Below are 15,900 nucleotides of genomic sequence, written 5' to 3' on the forward strand. Positions count from 1 at the left end.
TAGACTCTTAATTCAGGACCGTGTATTCTGGTAATGGCAGAGTGCTTAAATACTGCTCATTAGAATTCTGATCCAGAGCGCTCTTGTACACTGAGCCCCTAGAACTCTTGCTGAGACTAATTTACTGTAACTTTTATTTTTATGGTCAAGAGAGGACATCTTTTGAGCTCACTTACTCTCTTGTAATCTGCAAGCCAGAACAAACACTGTCGCAGACTTAAAATACAACAAATTCAGCCTTTGCATGAGGCTGTTGAAGAGGCTGACACATTGAAATGTTTACTCGGGAAGATATCATTTCTTTTAAATATACAATTTTGTCTGAAGTATTTTTAGTGATTGTATTTGAGACGATGTAAAATATTAGCAATGATAACGGTATATCATTTTATAAATCAAAGCTTCTCCTCATCTGTTATGCTAGTTCTGGACACATCATCTGAAAACTGTATGCTTTAACAGGGAAAGATTCAGACAGTAATAAACAAAAGTAGTTTTTGATACATCTCTTATCTGGAAAAAGAAGAAGAATTGACACATTTTAGTTAGAGTAAAATAAGACAGACCATATATAACTGTGAAAGACAAAGAGGTTGAATCACTATCCGTTCACTCTTCACTTGTTTTCCAAGCCCACAGGGATGTGTAATGAGGTTGAGCGATTAAAAAAACAACAGCTTTAAGGGAGAAACCTTTTCACACAGCTGCTAGGATAATCCATAGCTGTACTATGCCAGTAGGACCAAAAGAAAAACAGGCAAGCAATGAGAGATCAAGAAAATCCGTGGGTAGTACATCACAGTTATGACAAATAATATGCAGAAAAAAAGTGTGAAGTAAAGCCAATGAACACTGCTGGTCCTTTGTTTAAACCTAATGGTGGCTAAAAGGAATGAAGGATTGACACTCATTGCATGCAGGCTTCTTCATAATTGATCTCTGCAGCATATAATACCAGTCATTTCTAACCACAGCATGGAAATTTCTGTTTTCACAAGGTCTATTTGGCTGTGGCAGGCTATCTGACAAATTCAGCTATGTTAACAAACTGCCTTGCTGAGTCTGTAACGGGTACCTGTTTAGGAAAATCTGTGGGCAACAGAGCATGTCTAAAACTGTGCTTATATAGATTTCCTACCACATTCCCATGATTCCCTGCAATGATACATATTGTATAAAACACTGAACAAAGATGAATATAGTTGCTACACTGCTGCTCTGTCATGGTATATGAGACCTGAGAGCAGAATGTCTCTCAGAAACATGTAAGCCTTCTTAGCAAATCCTCCTTGGGTGAATTCACTCTTTGCCTTGTTCCAGAACTACTGATGAATAAAGGTAGCTTTTCCATTGAAATGCAGAACTGGAAGGAGCTGAAAGAGGCATCTTATCTTTTCACCTCCAATCCTGGTGATGGGACAATGTCCATCTATGCATAACAGTACTTTAAAAACTCCAGTGATGATTTTGAAAGGATCACCAGCTCACCAGTTCTACTGGTTAGCTATTGTTAGAGTAAAAAATGATTTGATATTATTAATATTTGACCCGTATCTTAGTTACAAAATAAGGTTATTACTACATGCTGTACCATGGATACCAACAACAATTGACCACTGTCCTGTTTTATGACAGACTCTTACATATGGCCAAACCTAAGTAGAAATTATTTAATGGAAGTCCCTTGTCCTGGTTTACAGAGAAAATGGACCAAACAGTCCCTTCTGGATTTATGACCTAAAAATGTGTGAATCATACATCTTTCCTGAGCAAAATCCTGATTTTTGCTGGGAGACAAACACTGCAGTTTTTCATTTGACAAAAATATGCTATTCTCCTCTGCACTTACACATTCTGGGAGCATTTCCATTATATTTGCAGAAAATTGCAAATTTGTTTTCAGTATGAATGACAAGCAATAAAATTAAACTGTATTGTACTGTACCAGGTCACACACAGGAGACAGAGTTTGTTTATTATGAGTTCCTCTGTTTTTTCCTTTCTTAGCAGATAGCTCATTATTTCCTACAAGATCAGATATTTGAAATCTATAGAGCTGGCTACAATTGTATTCTGTTTACCATTCTGCACATCAATCCCTTTCCTCCTTTTCCCAATATATAATTACATTTTTTATAGATGCTCTGCTATGTTTTAAAAGGCATGCCTGTTTGTTTAGCACACAAGACTCTTAGAAGCAAAGTGGGGCACTTTGATGTTCATTTGAATACCAATACCCAGAATGAGTGAGGTTTTGTTGTTGTAGAGGGTTTTTTTCCTTTTTTTTTTTCCCTTTTTTCTTTTTTCACTCCCCCCTCCCCCCGTTTTGTTCTCACAAATCTAGAAATAAATGGAAAGACTGGAATCCAAGTGCTAATGCCTCTTCTGTGGGTCCTCTGAAACCTGAGGCATCCAAAAGAGCATAGCATGGACCTAGGATCATACTTTTTTGCTCTCTAGGTATTTTGTAATGAGAGATTGTCTTAAATAAAAAATAATGCAGTCACTGTTATATTTTGAAGAATCTGTTAAAACAGAACTAACAAGCAGCTTCCTTCCTGAGATGCACAGACATGTCATAGTCCCATAAGGACTGTGACACAGAGGTTTGTACTCAAAATGATCTCCTTTCCTTTCCTTTTTCCTTTTTTTTCCTTTTCCTTCTGAAAGCTGAAAAGAAAATAGTATAATACCAATCTTGGGCTCTTTCTGGAGTTTTGAATTCTCTTTAGAGACAAGAAGATAACATTTCAATGGATGGAGCTAGCACAACAGAAGTAATAAACATTAAGTTAATGTGAATTATACTCTTGATGGTCTGACAGGGTGAACAAAAAAAATCCCATATCTGTATCTAACAATAAATGACAGGAAAATAGAGTAACAAAAAAAAAAAATAAAAAAAAAATCTTTTCAATCTTTTTTTTTTTTTTATTATGTGTTTCATAAAGCAGAGCTATGCAGAAAATTAAATAAAAATTAAATGATTAAATGATAATTAAAAAAAAACACATCAGTTTGCAACAAATGATGAACTGCTCTCTTTTTTCTTAAAAAGACATCATTTTTCAATCCTTACTTAAAGAAAAAATGTAGCACGGATGATGGCAAATATTCTCATGGGTACAGCTGAGAATTTGATTTTTCTCCTCTTCATGGAATATTTCCTGATGTTGCTGAATGTTTCAAATGGTAAGAAGGAAAAAATTACAGTACAGAGCTGCAAGTGGTCCCAATTTGACTGAAAATCCATGTACTTCAGAACCATGCAGGGTAGGTTGCTCTTCTACAATTATTGTTGAAGCCAAAATATTTTCCCCTTTCAAGGAAAAACAATTATGAGCAACAATAAAATGGTTAATTATATTTTAACATAATTTTACCTTGAGGTGAGTTTTGAAGCTTCAACAGCAATATAAGTTTCAATAAATAAATTTGTCTGACAGCCATAGAAATGAGGTTATTAGGGCTAGCAATAAACAATATTGTTCCTAAGCTCACTGAGTTTCCCATTACTTATTAAGAGACACCGATACAAACTCCTTGGGAGAAAGTTAAAATACAGTATATGTTAAAGGTTTCACAAGGTAGCAGAGAATTTTCTTATTTTTGTCTTATTCTTGATAATGTTTACTGGCATATCAAATTTCAAATAAGAAACTAGAAAGTGAGACTTTTCTTGTGAACTACCTGTTGTGCATGTATAAAAGCAGTTGTCTTGTTTTTGTTTAAGAAGAAGTAAATAAAACATATTCTTTAATTTTGTTCTCTGTTCCACTCTTTTCAAACTTTTTAATTATTTGTTTTTGTTTTGGTTGTTTATTGGTTTGTATTTTCTTTTACTCTTTCTAATTCTTGTGGAGTTGTACCCTTATGACAGTACCACACAGTGACTTATCACCCATGGATGGTGTAAATACTGTTCTCCGAGGGTCATGGCACCAGTATGTTGTTACATGTTTGCCACTTATTCTCTTCAGTACCTCATTACATTATTTTTAACATTATTTTCCAGAAATTCCTATGTTTCTGCTGCTGACTCTGAATACCTTGTTCTGAACAATCAGTATGGTAACTCAAATATTTTTCATGCTGCAGATTTAATATATGTATGATTGATTGCATAGCATATCTAAAGACAACATGATCCTTCCCTACAATGGGAAAAAAAATAAAAAAAATCTAATGAGAATTGATTCATTAATTATTGGTAAATAAATCAACATCAGCTGCCTAGAAAGTAAGAGAGAAGAAACTTTATGAACAAAAATCTGCAAAACACAACCATTTTCCCTTTTAAAGAAAAAAAAAAAAATTGTTGTCATGCTTACATTTGCAGATCACTTGCATTTCTATGTATGGATATGATTTCAGTATAGTGTCTAATTTCTCATGAGATTCTATGCTTCTGAATCTTAAAAGAGTTGTAAAACTTTAAGGATATGATAAGAGAAAGTGAAAAGTCTACACTAAGTCATTACTTTTTAGCTAAAAGAAAATCTGGTCACCTTCTAGTTTGGAGCAGCTGAGACCTATCAAACAATTGAAAAGAATTTGTTCAGAGCTGAAGCTGTCATACTCTATTAATGTAAAAAACAAATGAAGTGCTGTTTATGACTTCAGCTCACCACTTCATACGAGCACTCTCCCATCTCACTTGACAGTTGTGGACATTGAAATAATGCAAAACATAACCCAATCAGCAGACTGTGAAGAATATGGAAGCTAAAGACAGATGTTCAAAAGCTATCATCACCTTTCAGCTTTAATTGTATTGACATGGAACGAACAAGTGATAAATCAACTATTTTACGGAGTAATAGGCTTTATTCTACCTCTTAACCTAATGCCTCCTTGGGTGGTATATTCCAGGTACGGAGAAGGCCACAGGCTTCTCTATATAGAATCAAAGACTCATTAAGGTTAGAAAAGGCTCCTTAGATCATCTATTCCAACCCCATCAAATCCCCACTGTACCCAATAGCCGTGTTCCTAAGTGGCACATCTCCACAGATCTTGAACATCCCCAGAGACAGTGGCTCTGCCACCTCCCTGGGCAGCCTGTGCCAATGCATTATCACTTTTTGAGAAGTTTTTTTTTTTTTTCCTAATATCCAGCCTGTCTACTTATGCAGGTAGACATAGAAATTGAAATTATACTGACATGTTGTTATTTTTCAAGATGAGCATTGCATTTGAGTAGGTTTTCGTGGATTGTTTTCCTTTAGTCTCTCCACCTTATATACCCTTGGTATACCCTCTTATGTCATTCATACTGAATCCTAGAGTAATTTGTAATACAGAATCACAGGGTCACAGAATTGCAGGATTTGGAAGGGACCACAAGAGAACATTGAGTCCAACCCCCTGCTAAAACAGGTATCTTACAATAGGTCACATAGGTAGGTGTCTAGATTGGTCTTGAATATCTCCATGGAAGGAGACACCTCAACCTTTCTGGGCAGCCTGCTCCAGTGCTCTATCACCCTTACTGTAAAGTGCTTCCATATGTTAGTATGGAACTTCCTATGTTCAAGTTTTAGGCCCTTGCAACTTGTCCTATCTCTATACACCACCTTGAAGAGCCTGGCCTCATTCATTTGCCTCTCACTTCCCTTCAGATACTTATATACATTAACCAGATCCCCCCTTAGTCTTCTTTTCCCCAGGCTGAACAGACCCAGATTACTCAGCCTTTCCTCATAAGGGAGATGGACCCTCATCTTCTGTTTGGCCCCCCACTGGACTCCTTGGAGATCTCTGTCCTTTCTGAAATGGGGGGGCCCTGATCTGGACACAATATTCTAAATCTGTTCTCATCAGGGCAGAGGAGAGAGGGAGGATCACCTCCCTTGACCTGCTGGTCATGCTGTTTTTAATGCATAAGGAGAAATGAAAAGGATGAAGGTTTGTGTATCATTTACTTTGTGTGTCAGTGTTACTGGTAGTGACTCACAGTTATCCAGTGTGATTTATGACAAACTACTATGCTCTGGGCCAACTCATAAAGACTAAAGGAAAAGTGTAGTATTACTCCACCAAGTCATTTTCTGTGCAGTAATACTACATTTTTCCTTTGAAAAACTAGCATAATTTAGATTAAACTTATATATCTTGAGCTCACGGACTTATTTTATCTTTAATACTGCAAATGGATCTTTGGTATTTTGCCAATCATGTGAAACCATAATTTCATCATGATTTATAAGTGCAAAATTTCCCCATGAGGTCCAGTACATAGTTGAAGGACTCACAGCATACACATAGAAATATTATTGTTTGCTTTTTTCTTTCTTTTTGTCAGCTACCTCCATTCTCTGATCATCTGATCAGAGTCCAGTGAAAACAACACATGAGGACTTCAAGGGCATTACTAATTTCCGAGTTCCTGCAAGACTAAGGAATTTGGTACATACAAAATATTGTAGAAGATGGCTTCCCATTAATCTGACTCCAGGAAGAAAATTCTCTTCTCATACAATCTGCCAATTGGGTTAAACTTCAGTATTTAATTAGAAACATAAATTAGGCTCCAAAATTAATATATTGTCACTGGAGGCAGTGTTACATGCTCTGTATAATATGCTTCTGGCACTATACTCTTCTGCCTCAGAAAAGGTGCTTAAGAAATAACTCTTCTTTCCTCCATCTCTAAATACAAACCCAAGAAACACATACACATGCATACACAAAAGAATAAAGCATGCACAGAGTGATCCAAAAGTGTTCTAGATTGTTTAGTTACTTTGATTTCTCAGGAGCAAGAGTTATGTTTGAAGTCCTGTTGAGTCCAATTTGTCTACTTCTGGCATCTTCTGACCCAACTAGATGAGATGTCCCAGTACAGAAGGTAAAGAAATGAAAAGAGTCATCCCTTACATGCCCTTACACGTTCACTCAGTTTGCACACAGCCTCTGGGCAGCACACTGTGGGAAAACCAAGACAAAACAATTTCAGTGTTTTCTACTTGTTATATTAGCAGCTTACTATGAAATAAAAGCAATTGAAAGATGTACATAGACAGCAGGTTTACACAAACTTTAATGCTGTGTTTGTAGACTTAGATGACTTTTATGATAATGTTTCTCCATTTGTTTGGAGAGACTACTGAATATTTAATGATGTTCTAATTGTTGTTGGTTGTTCTGATTAGAGTTAATCCATGTGGCACCTACAGTGTGCTGGCAGGGGGCGCTTTATAAATGAAAATGGTCATTACTTCTTGCTGTACAAAACGGAGTCAGTTACACTTAGGGAAATGGACTGAAATTTTTCAGATGGATAGTTTTATGAGTTCAGAATAAAAAATAATACATTTAGCTTGTTAAGCAGTACTGCAGAGTAACAGTCTTGTTCAGCACATGGCTTTTTCTCAATTGAATAGACTCCATCTGGAAGACTTACAGCTTGCTAAGCCATGAGACAGATGTAAAGGTAGCATTTCTACTCCACAAATGAATCCAGACGTACATTTATGCCATATTCATATAACTCCTCAGTCATGTAGGCAGCAATAGTATTGTTCATTGTGGATTTAAGCTCTTGCATGATTTCCCTAGGAATGGCTGCAACTGCTTTTTATCTTCAACACTGATTCATGTAGCGGAGATGGTTAGAATTTATTGTATTATGTCCAGGACTCTGTTTTAACAAATTTTCTCATCTATTCTAATGCAAACAATTTTCAATTGTTTTATGATACAAAGGTTTGTTCTCCTGCACATATAATTGCATTTTGTGTTGATTATACAACAGTGCATATGTCCCCATATCTAGTTTGTTTAAGTAGTAATATCACAGCTAGACCACTCAAGAACTTAATAAATGACCTTTCCTTATCTTCTGCCAAACACTACTGAGGTTGAGACAATACTGATTTTCTAAGGACATTAAATTTTATGCACCTAATAGCCATTTTCCACTAAAACAAGAAAAATCCCTGCAGAAAATTGTCTTCTCAGAGGTGCACTTACAGATGCTGTGAAATGCTAGACTGTAAATCAACAGGCTTTCCTTATCCTCAGACAAGGTGATGCTACGATGAGTCAGCGCACATTACTTAATTTGTCCTACTCATGTGCTTTCAGAATGACCTATAGAAACTGCAACTTTGGAAGAGAAGACTTTGATGAGTTCCCAGTGGTCTAAAATACTTCTGATGGCTGAGAATGCCACTACCTAGGCAGTGTACTTCTGCATGATAGACACTTGGATGAAAAGCTCAGAGTTGAAGAGGTCAAAAAAAGATTGATTACATGAGATTAAGATAAAATTGAACAATTCTGATTTACTTCTTGAGGTGATGACAGCTTCAAGAAGAAGAGGGATAATTTAATTCTATATCCTGTGGCCTCATACATAGGTCACTTTTCTAGTATGCATGGAGTTTCACGCTGAAGTTCTTGCTGCACTTAAGTCACTGTGGTTGTGCACTTAATCCAGCTGAGCATAGCCTTGCATTAGATATCTTACATTTTATGTTAACTAACTGTCCAAAAACCCTGTTACTTGTATAAACAATTTGCTTGTAGCTTTCATTTTCCTTCCACTGTAAAACAAAAACTTGTTCTGAAGCCTTGAAAGATGCTGTAAAAATGAGAATTCTTGAGCAATGTTTGAAATATCCAGATCCCTGCTTAGTACAACATATTACAGTGATCATGAATATTACTGCAGACCAAAATGCATGAAGTCATTATATTAAAAGCCAGTCACTAGAATAAAGCAACTTCTCTTAGTATTTTTCTTCTTCTACTACCTATAATTTCCTCCTTTGTTACATACCATAGAAAGACAGGCTGAGGGAGCTGTTCTTGCTTAGCTTGGAGAAAAGAAGGCTACAGGGTAACCTCATTACAGTCTTCCAGTATCTAAAGGGTGCCTATAAACAGGAGGGTAGTCAACTCTTTGAAAGGGTAGATAACAGCAGGACAAGGAGAAATGGTTTTAAGGTGAAGGAGGGAAGATTTGTTTTGGATATCAGGGACAAGTTATTTACTACAAGAGTGGTGAGGTGTTGGAACAGCTGCTCAGAGAGGCTGTGGATGCCCCACCCCTGGAGGAGTTGGAGGCCAGGTTGGATGGGGTCTAGTATTAAATGTACAGGTTGTTGGCCCTGACTGTGGCAGGGGAGTTGGAGCTTAACAATCCTTGAGGCCCCTACCATCCCAAGCCTTTCTATGATTCTATGTCACTACAACACATACTTTGAGACTGTTCTTCTGATGAGTAGCAAAGCAAAAATTGTAGGATTGTAAATGCATTTATCTGTAATCAGAAGCATATGAAATAAGCAGATCATAAATTTGGCTTTACATTGTTGATATTATTACAATGTTGCAATTTGCATATCTAAAATAATTTTTGTTTGATCACTCCTTCAATTTTGACCACAGAGAGTGATGAAACAAAAATGTGGTCTCTCAATGTTATAATGTAGGTAGGTAGGTTTTTATTTTTAGTTGGAAGAAAAGTAAAACATATTCCCTAAGATCCTTTTAAAAGGCAGGAGTAACAAAATCATAAAAAATAAAAATGCTATTAAATAGGCTATAAATTTCAAAGTGATACATGAATGCAATAACCCAACTGGAGAGTTGGGGAAAATAATAAAAACCGCCTGTTATAGTACTGACAGTGGAAAGACTACAAAAATCAATAAAGGGAATTTAAGAATCTGAGAAGATGTAAGGTATCTGCTGAAGTACAATAGAATTTTAAAGAGGAAAGTATAGACAGCTTACAGTCTTCAAGAAAAGCAAACTTGTTCTTTTTTTCTGAAGATTACTGGCTTGTTGCTGTTCTTGTTTATCGTTTTTGTTTGTAGCTTATAGGGGACTGTCTTCTGCTTTATTTACGTATTTATTTATTATTTATTTATCATTTGGAACATTTTGTTTCAAAGGAAGCAAAAGCATGAAAAAGGAATCTGTGAATCTTGCCATTATAAACTGATGCAGTTAGTATCTCATTCTTGATAATTACAACAGAGCTAAATGCAGTGGACATGTAAGTGTAATTGTGCAAAAGCTTTGATAGTCATTAAATCATATAGTAAGATTAGTTCAACCTTTACAAAAAAGGAGTCGAGCCTGCTTTCATGACAAAGCCGTGGATTTATGAAACCATAGCACAACTTGCTTAATTCATCATTTAGCTGTTTCAATAATAGATATTGGAATGCATTTCCATGCATTCTCAGCAATCAGTCGCCTCTTAGGATGTTAAGTGTACAACACTTTCTTTATTCTCAGGGTGCATCAATTTTAATTTCAAAGCAAAATTCATAAAGATCTGTGAAGAAAGAGTAATTTACTTTCCATGCTATTTTCACTCTTTTATCAAAATTCTTCATAATGTTGCATTTTTTAGTATTTTCTGTCACTCAGTCTCTTTGATTATTCATTACTCATACAAAAGATTTCATGTTTTTAACACACTTCATTCTAACATTTGTGATTATTCACCTTATGGCAGCTGAGAAGAATTTGGAAGAGGTATAAGATATATAGATATGTTTCTGGTCACCCAAATAATATAACACTGTAAGTATATTCCTTTTTTTTTTTTTTCATTCTTTTCTGATAATTCATGGGACAATCTTCTTTCAGAATGAAAAATGGCAAAGGAAGAATGTTAGAAAAAACTGATTGTCTAAAAACTACTAGAACACATGAATAATAGGTTCACATTCGCAGAGAAAGAACATTAAAATTTAAGTAATTGGGCTCTTTCTTCGAGAGACGGAAAAAGACATTTGAGTGAATAGAGAGAATCTATATTTCTCTTATGACATTTATAGCAAATAGCTACATGCATATGTGCATTTGCAACATCTATGATTTGGTAAGCAAACTGATATGAATGAAAAAGAAGAAAAATAAAGATTGCTAAAAAAGACTGTGAGGTTGCTTGTGAAGATACACACTCCACAACACTGGAAAAAATCAGGGTTCTCCATTAAAAAAACAAAACAAAACAAAACAAAAACAAAACTGCAATGTGGACATAACATGTAGACAGCACTGCTGGAAAAGAAAATAGCCCCACACTAAATCAAATAGTCTAGTCCTCAAAGGCATCAAGATATCAATATTTACAATAAACTGCAAAGAAATCAAAATACCACTGTTATGTCAGAATGCTATTATTGTGGGTTTTTTTGTCGTTGCTTTTCTGTTGTTTTTTTTCCCCAAAAAAATTTCCATCAGACACTAAAAACCTTTGAGTTCAATATTTGCCACACTATGAAAGCTCATCTGAAATATATGACATAGAGAAAATTTTGTTAAAATTATTCTCACTGAGTGGTGGAAAAGACTTAAGTCCTTCAAAAAGAAAAAATATTTCCCAGAAAAAAAAACATATGTCCCCAATACAACTTTGAAAATAGCCTCCATCATACAAAGTTATAAAAACACCAATTTAAAACATTTGACTTAAAAACACCTGTTCGGTGTAATTCTAAATAAATTACACTTTATATTTTGTGAGTTCAGTAGTTTGACAATTCTTTTTCTTGTGCTTTAATAAAACTGAAGCAAGATGTATTTCTATATATCCAATCAGGTATTTATTTAAGTGTCCTATGGAGTTCTGAGTTTTAGCAAAAATGAAAGGACACCAAAAAAGCTACAGGATACCAATAAAGCTGTAGCTAAGTGCCTGTATATTAAATTAAAGTCATCTTGAAGGAGAGCAATTATAATCAGCGTATGAGCACCAGATAGAATAGAAGCATGGATGAGTTTGTTGAGAACACAGAAAAGATCTGTGAATATCTGAAACAATCACTTGCCGTAGCCTAAATTGTCTCTGTAATAAAAAGTTACTGCTTTGTACAGAGGTCTTCAAAACATCATTTGGATTTTTTTGGGTATCTGAAGTAGCCAGCTTCCTAGAGAAGTGATCATGGACCCATGTTGCCAGAGTTCAAGAAAGTGTTTGGACGACACTCTCAGATATGGGGTTTGGGTTTTGAGTAGTCCTGTGTGGAGCTGGGATATGCACACTATTATCCTTGTGGGTCCCTTCAAACTCAGGATGTTCTGTGATTTTGTGATTTGAGCCATCATCTCTTTCTTCAACAGTCTGTACGCTTCAGTGTGATTAGTCCTAAAATCCCTTTAACTTCCCAATCCAAACAGGCAGAAGTAGGTTGAATGAATTTATCAATATCCAAATCATGATATTTTTACTAGGACTCAGTTTGGGTAATCATGCAAGCATAGCCTTATTCTGTGCTCATTTGATGTAACATTTCATCATATATCATAATTCTGCTAAACTCAGGCACAAGAATTCTCCTTTTGTTGAAGTCAAATCTCATGTATTTGAATGATTCAGGTTCTCTTCATTCATATTATGCTCAGTGCCAGATATGTATCTGTAGAACTGACCTTAGGTGCCAATTTCTTTTCACTACCTGCCAGGATTGGACTCCAGATTTCCTTGGAATTACTGTCTGTTGCTTTATTCTACCATTCAATGACTATTTACTCAATCAGAGACAAGTCCATTTCTTTTTATTTTCACACATTTTAAACTTTTGTTTTTCCTTTCCTTTTTCCTTTCCTTTTTTGTTTTTCCTTCCCTTCCCTTCCTTACTCTTACCCTCATCCTCACCCTCACCTTTACCCTTACCCTTACCGTTACCCTTACTGTTACCCTTACCCTTATCCTTTCCTCCTTTGCCCTCCTTTGCCCTCCTTTGCCCTCTTTTACCCTCTTTTTCCCCTTTTCTCATTTTCTGCTTTTCTTCTCTCCTCTCCTACCCTCTCCTCTCCTTACACTCAACACCACGCAGCCATTCATTCACTGTCCACTTAGTGGAATGGGGGAGAGTCTGATAAAAACTCAGGGTTAAAATAAAGACAATGTAAGAGGATAGAAAAAAGGAAGGGAAAATAATAATGATCAAAGAATATACAAAACAGGTGATGCAAAATGAGTTTGCTCACCACCTGCTAGCCAATACCCAGATAGATCCAGAGTATCAACAGCCTCCCTGAACAACTCTCTATTTAAATTTTCAGTGAGATAAAATATGGTATGTATCTTTGGTGACTTTGGGCTAACTATCCTTTTTCTGTCCCCTCCCAGCTCCTTATGTACTCTTAGCTCCTTGCTTTCAGGGCAGCGGGAGAAGCTGAAATGACCTTGTCTCTGAATAGCACTGATCAGAAACAACTAAAACACTGGGGTATTATCAACATTGTTCTCATCCTAAATCCAAAACACCTCACTGTACTAGATTCTAGGAAGAAAATTATCCCAGCTGAAGTGAAGACAAGTATATAGCCAAAATTAAAATGATAGAATCAGGAACATAACTCTGCAAGGCCAGATAACTAAAATGAGTCTAGTTCTATGGTCCAGAGTATACTGTTTCGTTGAAGGGCAACAAGCAACAAGAACATTAAGCCTGTCTCTAAACTAATAATTGAATAAATCTGTAACACAAGGGGTATTCTTTTATATACATATGTTTCACTTTTATAAAGAGAAATAATCATCAAATAAATGACAAATAATAATCAAATATATAAGTGTTTCTTTAGTGCAAAGGACTTTTCTGTAAGCATATACTATAGTGATCTACTTATATAATGGCAAAAGACAAAAGTTTAATTGTTTATCAATAGCTTCAACTCAGCTTGCCAAAAGCAAAAGCAAATTGAATAGTTACCAACTTCAGGTTTTGCTCTTAATTATTCACATAACACACAATAGATACATCTATACGGGGAGGTCAAAATCAAATCCTATATTATTTTGAAAATTTACCCATTATCTACATAATATGGTGTGTTTAAAAAAAACAATTCATGACATCTTCAGAATATCAATATACTTGGTTTGCTTTGCTTTGTTTTAACAGGTTTAAATGAATAACATTCAAAACAAGTTAAGTCACTTTTACCTGCACACCATACCATAATCTCAGATCAACAGTGTCAGAGAAATTCTTATTTATCAAATTTTCCCACATTTTTCTTCTCGCCTTTGCAAGCAAATCTGACATCTGTGATGCTTTATTTTGGTAGCATGTTTTTTCACTTTTTTTTTTTTTTTTCCCCAGAGACCCTGTATGTATTTTATTGCAAAAAGGGATTATGTATCCACCAGGTATTTGAAATAGAAATCAGAGCCCTGCAAAAACAATTAAGAAAAAAATAGATATACTTATATTCCAAATTTCCCTCATATTTCTCTCTTGATCTTGACAGCAAACTTTGTGTACTGTGGCCTAATTTTAACAAGATGGTTAGAACCCATTCAAACTTAGACTGCAGGCTGTAACGTCCTCCTAGGAATTTGTCTATGAATAGGATTCCTTCAGATAGAAGAAGCCCTTAAGTCCAGATGTCCTACTTGTTATCATTAAAATAAATAAATAAATAAATAAATAAATATTATTTACTTATCCTGTGGTTTGAACTGAATCTTGGGCTGTCCAAGTTTATCAAGTGAGGCTCTGACAATATCTGTGGGAACATGTTTTCCTGGAGGCATTACAGTCATGTTTAGGAATTTCCCTAACACACTCAGTTTTGCAGCAGAGAGTGTTGAGTGGCTCAGTGTCTAAATGATTGTTCTTGTAAACCTGTGTATGGCTTGAATGAGAGGAGAGAATGTTTGTTGATGATATGAAGCTGAGAGGAGTGGCTGATACACCGGAAGTAAGTGCTGCCATTCAGTGAGACCAGAACAGGCTGAGAGTTTAGTGGAGAGAATCATAGAATCACAGAAACACCAGGATTGGAAAAGACCTCCAAGATCATTCAGTCAAACTGTCTGCCTAGCACTGATATTTCCTCACTAAACCATCAGTACTACATCAGTACCACATCTAAATGTTTCTTGAACACCTCCAGGAATAGTGACTCAACCACCTCTCTGGGCATCCCCTTCTTGCACATGAACTCTCTTTCAGAGAATATGTTTTTCCTAATTTCCAACCTGAACCTCCCCTGGCACAACTTGAGTACATGTTCTAGTTCTATTGCTACTTACATGGGAGAAGAGGCTGACTCCCATCTTGTCACAACCTCCTTTCATGGAACTGCAGGGAGGAACCTGATGAGTTTCAACTAGGGCACACACAGAATCCTTCATCATGGGACAAATAATCATATGTATCAATACAAGTTACAGGCTGAACTAAGGGAAGAGACCTCTATGTAGAAGGACCTTCATGTCCTGATGGACAACAGATTGGCCATAAACCAGCAATGCGCCTTTGTGGACACGAAGGCCTGGTGTGCATTAAAAAGAGTGTGGCCAGCAAGTGAATGAAGGTGATCCTTCCCTGTTAAGGCCACATCTGGAGTTCCTTGTTCAGTTCTGGGCTTCTCAGTTCAAGAAAAATGGAGAACTTCTAGAGAACTGAGAAATCAGGATTTGTCCTTTCTAGAGTAAACAATAAGAAAAACAAAAATGAAAACAGCACATACACACAAGCAACTAAGCAAAGAACCTGACAAAATCCCATTTTTTGCCCTCTGCAGTACTTTTGAAGTAGTGCAACTCCTGTAAAATACCAGTGAGCACTGTACCCTCCTCTGAAACTTGAAACAGTATGCAAGTAACTCCTGGAAAAATGTTCAACTGTACTTACTGAATTCAATATCTTGAGCTTCTCTCTAATGTCCAGCTCTAATAACTCACTGGTAACCTTTGTTGATGAACCTTAGCAAGGTAAGCACATAAGTATGACATGGTTTAGTCTGGATCATCATGTTTTCATGTGCCTGGGGAGTGTGCTAGCTCATCCTCTTTGACAATAAAGCTCTGAACTTTGAATGCTCAACTGCTTTCCAGAAAATGTGAGAGCAAGAAGTAGTAATTCACGCAGGGTGGACAAAAATGAATATACAGTAAGAGACTTCCAGCCTTTT

The sequence above is a fragment of the Excalfactoria chinensis genome, chromosome 3 (assembly GCF_039878825.1).
Source record: "Excalfactoria chinensis isolate bCotChi1 chromosome 3, bCotChi1.hap2, whole genome shotgun sequence".
In the NCBI taxonomy this organism is placed as follows: Eukaryota; Metazoa; Chordata; class Aves; order Galliformes; family Phasianidae; genus Excalfactoria; species Excalfactoria chinensis.